The sequence below is a fragment of the Ursus americanus genome, chromosome 15 (genome assembly GCF_024610735.1).
Source record: "Ursus americanus isolate L20-20 chromosome 15, mUrsAme1.1.p, whole genome shotgun sequence".
Taxonomy (NCBI): Eukaryota; Metazoa; Chordata; class Mammalia; order Carnivora; family Ursidae; genus Ursus; species Ursus americanus.
The window spans coordinates 53,123,950-53,132,435 of record NC_142141.1 but is presented as its reverse complement, the minus strand read 5'-3'; positions in this window follow the sequence as shown (position 1 = coordinate 53,132,435).

The window sequence follows — 8,486 nt, the reverse complement described above, 5'->3', positions numbered from 1 at the left end:
GGGTTTTGTTTTGTTTTGCTAAATTATACTGGCTAAAACCTCCAGTTGTTTGAACAGAAGTGATCATGTTGGCATATTATTTTATTCTCAGTCTTGGGATTTCTTTTTTGTATGGTGGTTGCTGTATAGTTTTCATAGATACTTTCTGTATTAGGAAAGTTTCTTTTTGGTATCTTGGTCTCTTAAGGCCACTTTTACAGCCTAAAATCCCAATTTGTCTTCCTAGCTACATAAAATTGCTTAAAGCTCTGTTGGCTTCTCTGCCTCCCCCACCCCAGCCTGCTACTGATGCCAGAAATCTCTTCGATAAGGAACAGATTCCATGGCTAGAGCAAATATAAACTTGTCAAAACTCTGAGAGCCCAGGGTAACACACTAACTCTGGGGAATGACAGATGTCAGATTCTTCCTTAGAGCAGGATTGGTATGACAGAGGGATGACAGAGGGAAAGAGGTGGAAAGAGGAACTAGTCTGCCAACATTTTGGTCATGTCTCTGGCAGTGTCTAGAGGGCAGAGGCAAGTGATATTTCCATGGTTACGATAATCAGAGGGGCCTGGTGGCTTGATAGTCTTTATCTCCTACATGGACCCAGAGTCCTGCAGTAGATTGGGAACCGAAAGGGTGTGAGCCAGTCCGTTTTCTAATTATTTTACCCCCATGACACTGTTTTCCAGGCTGCAGTTGCAGCCCAGGGGAAGTCAGGTGGCAGGAAACATGACCCCCTTTTATGCTCCTTTGATCGTTAGGGTTTTCACTAATAGTGTGTTGGGGGCGTAGCCCTTCTAAAAAAATTGATTATTGGGGCAACTGGGTGGCTCAGTCAGTTAAGCATTTTCCTTCAGCTCAGGTCATGATCTCGGGGTCCTGGGATTGAGCCCCGCCTGGCGAATCCCTGCTCATCCGGGAGTCCTCTTCTCCCTTTCCCTCTGCCCCATCCCCCCACTCATGCTCTCACTCTCTCTCTCTCTCAAATAAATAAATAAAATCTTAAAAATAATTGATTATTGCTGAAACTTGGTGTGCTTTCCATATATAAAGTTTCTTTCTTCATCTGTTGTCTGTTTGCATATGGTGTTCCTTAAATACATTAATTGGTGTCACTTTTAATTTAACTGTCACTGCTGTCTCTTTTTTGGATAAGCTTATATTAAACCCACTTATGATGGAACAAAATAAAACCACCCAGCCATAGGGGCCTATTTTGGCAGGAGAGGAATGTAACAGGAATAAAATTTGTAGTCTTGTGGTGGGGAAAGAACTGGTAGGACTCATCAGTGACAGTTTGTGTGAAAAATTTGGAACATAGATTCTTTCTTAGATATGGATTAAAAAAATAAAATCCTCCACAAAGCTACTGAAATAAGACAGGTAAGGTGGAACTATTGGAACAGCTGCAACTTAGGAAATGGGCTGACACTAATTCCAGCTTCATTTTAGCATTTATCACAGCATACTTATTTGATTTCATTTTTTAAAAATTTTATTTATTCATTTGAGAGCGAGCGAGAGAGCACATGAGCACAAGCAGGGGGAGGGGCAGAGGGAGAGACAGAAGCAAGCTCCCTGCTCAGCAGGGGGTCCAAGGCAGGGCTCCCAGGACCCTTGGATCATGATCTGAGCCGAAGGCAAATGTTTAATGGACTGAGCCACCCAGGTGCTCTGATGGCATACTTAATTTTAGTGGACTTTGGTTGTGGTAGCGCTCCAGAAAGCATCTTCCACATGTGCTCCTTTTCACCTGAAAGGCCGCAGCCATTTAACAACAGTGGAACCCCAACTGGTGTAAGTGCCAATTTCAAGTGTCTTTTCAACTTGATAGAAATTGGCATTTACTAGATGTACAATAGAGAATATTCTTACTAAGTCCCATCTGTGTGACATTTAAGGACGGAGTAGCAAATCATTTTAAAGGTCTGCTATTCGGTGCTCTCAAGTTTATAAAACCAATGTTTTGGGATTTGGCAACTGGCTAAAATTTAGAACATAATGAGGTCCTTTATTTCTCGATGAGCTTAGATTGATACCATCCTAGACCAGTCAATTGGTCTCTCTGTCGGGGTTCTACCAGAGAAACAAAGGCAACAATTGTGGGGGCTGGCAAGTCTGAGATCTCTGGGACAAGCCATCAGGAAGAGCTGTCCTGAAACCCTTGGTCAGGATCTGGTGTTGCACTTCGCAAGCAAAATTTCTTCTTCCACCAAGAAACCTTAGTTTTGGTGGCCTTCCATAGATTGGATGAGGGCCACTCCCATTACCAAGGGTAATCTGCTTTCTTTAAAGTTAACTGACTAGGTGTTAAGACACATCTACAGAATTCTTTCACCTAGACTGGGGTTTGATTGAGTAAATGGGTACTCTAGCCTTGTCCCATTGACATTCCTCTTTGTCGTGAGAAACTCTCCTCTGGTTTGAAAGGAATTATCTGCAGGTGCCATTCAGTGTATCCAATATAAGCATCGTCAGCCCTGAGGGGCCTGGACGGCATGGTCTGCTCTCCAGCCTCTAAATGGAGCCCTTCCTGGGGTGTGAGAGAAAGCCTGGACCATGCTATTCTGTTCTCATGGCTCCTTTTTTTTTTTTTTTTGACAAATGTTTTATTTATTTATTTATTTATTTATTTATTTATTTATTTATTTATTTTATAATAATTTTTTATTATGTTATGTCACCATACAGTATATCCTTAGTTTTTGATGTAGTGTTCCATGATTCATTGTTTGCATATAACACCCAGTGCTCCATGCAATACATGCCCTCCTTAATACCCATCACAGGCCTATCCCAATCCCCCACCCCCTCTCCTCTGAATCCCTCAGTTTGTTTTCCAGAGTCCATAGTCTCTCATGGTTCATTCCTCCTTCTCTTTACCCCCCCCCCCATTCTTCCCTTCCTTCTCCTACTGATCTTCTTATTTCTTATGTTCCATAAATGAGTGAAACCATATGATAATTGTCTTTCTCTGCTTGACTTATTTCACTTAGCATAATCTCCTCCAGTCCCGTCCATGTTGCTGCAAATGTTGGGTAATCGTTCTTTCTGATGGCTGAATAATATTCCATTGTATATATGGACCACATCTTCTTAATCCAGTCATCCGTTGAAGGGCATCTCGGCTCCTTCCACAATTTAGCTATTGTGGACAATGCTGCTATGAACATTGGGGTGCATATGGCCCTTCTCTTCACTACATCTGTATCTTTGGGTAAACACCCAGTAGTGCAATTGCTGGAGCATAAGTAGCTCAATTTTTAAGTTGGTTCCTAAAGCTTCGATGGGAGGAATGTGATCAGGACATCAGATTTTAAGGCAGAAGTCTCCTATTTTTCATAAAGGCTGTGCAAAATAAATATTCATCTTCTTGCCTCTTTGCCTTTGCTCCTGGAGCATGGAATTCAGGGAACAGCCTTCGAGAATTTGTAAACTGTGTTTAGTTCTGAGGGATGTTTAATTCAAAGGATACCAAAATGATAATGTTTCTGTAGGTATGGATTCTTTACCTGCAGGTAATATTTCCTTTTCTTTTTTTTTTTAAATTTTTTAAAGATTTTATTTATTCGAGCCGAAGGCAGACGCTTAACGACTGAGCCACCCAGGCACCCCAATATTTCCTTTTCTAACATAGAGAATATAATGTGCAATTGACCAATCAATGCTTATTCCATAGAAATGTTCATGGTTGCTTCGTATTTTTGAAAGCTGGAGTAAAGTTAAGTGTGACACGTATAACCTCTTTAGTTTGTTCAGTAATTTTACACTTCTAAGTATATGTTATGCTAGAATGTACAAATAAATGCGACAAGAACATATATGACAAGCGTCCCCGAAGAAAGAAACTCAGCTTGACTTTAGGTCTAGATTCTATTCCTTGGCCACTAAATATCAAGCCAGCAAAAGTGACATACAAAGGGGAATAATGACCCAATTTATTTAAATGTAGTTTGTCAAATGAGATTATAGAAATTCTCCTTCTTCCACCCAAAGCCTTCTGATCCTCTCCTGTCTTGGGTAGCCTGCATGTCATCAAATATAACATTAAACTACAAGTTCTGTCGATGTGAATTTATGAAACACATGCTAAGATGCTTTGATGTTTCCTGAGCATGACAGATAGTCCCTGTAAAACCCTTGGCTTTTTTTTTTTTTCTTCTAAGACCTCCAAATTCTATTACTGTGCATTAAAAGGGAAAGGAAAAGTTTTAATATTTTGACTTTTATTTTCACAATAATTTATCTTGAGAGAATTTTAAGGAAAAAAAAACAAGCAACTTTGCAGTATTATTTATTGCCTGGATAAAAAGCAACGCTGTCCACATTTTGTGTAAATAGCAAGTGGCCAGGTGTCCCCAGTGTGCATTCCAGCCAGCACACAGGAGCAGGACCCGCTCGGAGAGACTTCCGGGGACATGAAGGCCGTCTTGGTAGTAGACCGGGGCATCCTTTCAACTTGTGGTGGTAAAACCCAGGGGCTGGAACCTGTTACATGGAAAGGAAACTTCATGCTAACCATTTTCACCCTGATTGAGGATGAAATATAAATGAGAGTGTTTGTGTTTGAGCTTCTCACAACCATTTTCTTGGAAAGTGTTTTCTTAAAACATCATTTGAAATTGAAAATGCAAACTGTGGGTCTCAGTTCACTTTTCCCTGGGTGGTCTTCAGAGGCTGGACTGAGGCTGGGTGTTTGGGTGTTTGCCTGTGTGGGGTGAGTGAGATGTGGGTAAGCCTGGACACATCATTTCTGAGAAACTTGGATTTTTCTGCTTTTAACTCCTGCCTGGTTTCCTAGGCTGATTATTGCAGGTGGGCATGTTGTGGCAGCTTGTGAGATCGAATTCTATCTTTTTAAAAACATTTCATTTATTTGCTTAAATATAAATAAATTTATATTATTTTTATTATTATTTATTTATAGTGTTTATTTATTTTAAAGATTTTATGTATTTATTTTAGAGGCGGGGGGAAAAGCAGAGGGGGAAGGAGAGGGAGAAAGAATCTGAAACAGGCTCTGCTCTGAGCACCGGCCCAGATGCGGGGCTCAGTCCCACAACCTGAGAATCAGATGCTTCATTGACTGAGCGCCCCAGGCGCCCCCAAGTTCTATCTTTGCATGTGGTCTGGTTATTGTCCGTGTGTATATTCAGTCTCTCGTATTTTATTATATGTGTAGATAAATATATATGTGTTGCCAAATATATTTTATATAATTTATATTTTACATAAAATGGCCAATTGAATTTTATATAAAAATAATGCTGTTTAACTAAGAAAGGGCAACAAGAAAATGAAAAAAAAGTAGGTCAATGAAGGGCATAAAGGGAAAAATGTTCCCTTCTCTTAGGCCTTATTTTAATACAATAGTGCTTCCCAAACCCATTTGTGCACATCATTGCCCTGTTAAAAGTAGGCGTTTATTAAGCTGAAATGGGAAGGATGTTCCTATTTCTATAGGAAAATATTTTTTTAATGAGAAGAGCTTCTCCATCCCTGTTCCGGTTCCCCTGCGTACCTCTTACTGATGGATCGTGACCTACGTCACCTGCAGGTGTTTGCTGCAGGTGTTTAATGAGGGCTGTTGGGTAGCAAGGATGAACCTGGTTTGGTTAGCAAGATAACAGGGCACACACAGCAACATGGCCAGCTGGCTTTGGAGCTCCAGCACCGATCCTCCCCGTCACTTGCCCCAAGGGCCCTCCTTGGGGAAGTTAAAGGTACAAAAATAGCAGGAGATGTGGGGAGGTTGGGGCAAGGGAGTCAACACACAACAGAGCTGCTGCCGGCTCCTTATACGTGCTCCGGGTCACCGCTGTGTGTCTTTTGTTTGCAACCCCAAAGAGTCAAACTAACAAGTGACCACTCAAGAAATAAATTTATAGTTAAACTCCTGGAAAAGTATTTTATAAAATAAAGAGAATAGGTCAAAATAAGAGGTCTATTCTTGGTTTGTGTCACTAATTATAAAAGATATATTTATTGACAGTTTTCCACTACGCAGATTTCAGAAAAAGGTATTGGAACACACATCAAAATTAATGTCGGAAAGGCCTATTTCTTCCTTCTCGATAATTCGGAAGTGGCTTTGTATGTGTTAGGTTCCTCAAGTTTCATATGCTCTCAGGTGTTCTCAGAGTGGACCTGGTCACTGGTCCTGCGATACCTCTAAATATCCTTCTGAAATTGAAGTTCATGGTGACCGTTCTTTGTCATGGAGCCTTCCAGCGGCTGCTCACCGCGGACTATGTTACCCTCTCGTCTCCCGAAACAATCAGGAAAGAAAACAAAGTCAAGGTCGTGGGTTGAATGCCTGCTTGAGAGTCAGTTTGTATTGTTTCTGTACTTTATCTAGAAAACATTTTTATGCAACTTATTCAAAATAAACCCAAACCATTCCACCTATTTCTCTCACCCTCCACCCCTGGCCTCTGACAACCACCGATCTGTCCTCTGTATTTATGAGCCTGTTTTTTTGTTTGCCTTTTGTTTTTAAATTTAATCTTTAAGAGAGATTATATAGTATTAATCTTTCTTTGTCTGACTTATTTCACTTGGTGTAATGCCTTTGAGGGCCCTCTGTGTGTCACAAATGGCAAGATTTCATTCTTTTTTTGTGGCTGAATAATATATATATATATATAATGTCACAATTATTTTATCCATTCACCCATTGATGGACACTTGGGTTACTTCCATATCTTGGCTAACTGTAAATAATGCTGCAATGAACATGGGGGTTCATATATCTTTTTGAGTTAGTGCTTTTGTTTTCTTTGGATAAATACCCAGAAGTGGCTAAATATTCCAGTGGTGGAATTACTGGATCATATGGTAGTTCTAATTTTAATTTTTTGAGGAACCTCCATACATTTTTTCCACAGTGACTATACCAGTTTGCATTCTCACCAGCAGCACAAAAGGGTTCCCTGTTCTCCACATCTTCGCCAACATGTGTTGTTTCTTGTATTTTTGATTTTAGCCATTCTGACAGGTGTGAGGTGATATCTCATTGTGTGTGTGTGTGTGTGTGTGTGTGTGTGTGTTTAAAGATTTTATTTATTTATTTGACAGAGATAGAGACAGCCAGCGAGAGAGGATACACAAGCAGGGGGAGTGGGAGAGGAAGAAGCAGGCTCATAGCGGAGGAGCCTGATGTGGGGCTCGATCCCATAACGCCGGGATCACGCCCTGAGCCGAAGGCAGACGCTTAACCGCTGTGCCGCCCAGGCGCCCCTCATTGTGGTTTTGATTTGCCTTTCCCTGATGATGAGTGATGTTGAGCATCTTTTCATGTACCTGTTGGCCATCTGTATGTCTTCTTTGGAAAAATGTCTGTTCAGATCTTCTGCCCGTTTTTTAATTGGAGATATATATATATATATATATATATATATATACACTATATTATATATATAGTATATATATCGCTATTGAATTATATGAGTTTTTAATATATTTTGAATATTAGCTCCATATCAGATATATGATTTGGCAAGTATTTTCTCCAATTCAGAAGATTGCCTTTTCATTTTTTTTTTTTTTGATGTTTTCTTTTGCTGTGTAGAAGCTTTTTTAGTTTGATGTAGTCCCACTAGTTTACTTTTGTTTATGTTGCTTCTGCTTGTGGTGTCAGATTCAAACAATGATTCACTGAAACCTACATCAAGGAGATACTGCCTATGTTTTCTTCTGGGAGTTCAATGGCTTCAGGTTTCATGTTCGAGTCTCTAATCTATTTTGAGGTAATTTTTGTGTGTGGTGTAAGATAGTGGTCCAGTCTTTTGCACGTGGCTGTCCAATTTTCCCAACACCATTTATTGAAGAGACTGACTTTCCCCATTATATATTCTTGGCTCCTTTGCTCTTTCCCTTCGTACTTGATTTTAGTGACCACCATTTTAGGAGATCTTAGTTGGTTTGTTAAGGGTGCATGTGATTAGAATTCCATTTGGGGGCCTCGTTATTTTGGTGCAAATCTGTATTTAACGAGCTGAGAGATGCTGCTGCAGGCAGAGGAGGAAGCAGGAGAGGTGTTGCCCAGCTCACAGTAGAGCTGTGAGTGGCAGCTGGGGAGGACGTGGGAAAGCAGGAAACAGGAGCTGGACCAGTGCAGGTATTATGAGCAGGGAGCCAGCTGACCCAAGAAGATGGAAACAGATGTAGTGCCACAAGTATCCCGTGTCTGTACCACACCAAAGTCATCTTCGTAAATGAAAAATTCTTTGGCATTGGATCCAAAAAAAAATTCTTGATTTATACAGAAATTACATCTTGTCCATAACCAGGGGTCACACTCCCATGCCTCTGGCGAGATGCTTATTTTCTGGGGCACCATTTGTTTATCGAGCAGCCCAAAGCATACATATTTACCTTTTGGCACTTTAAAATTCATTCTTGAAATCTCTTTTGGTCTATTTAAATATGGGCAGTGGGACTCTGGTTTTCTCTACTTGGTCCTAAATCTGAAGGGGGTGACTCTTTCCTGCCTCTAG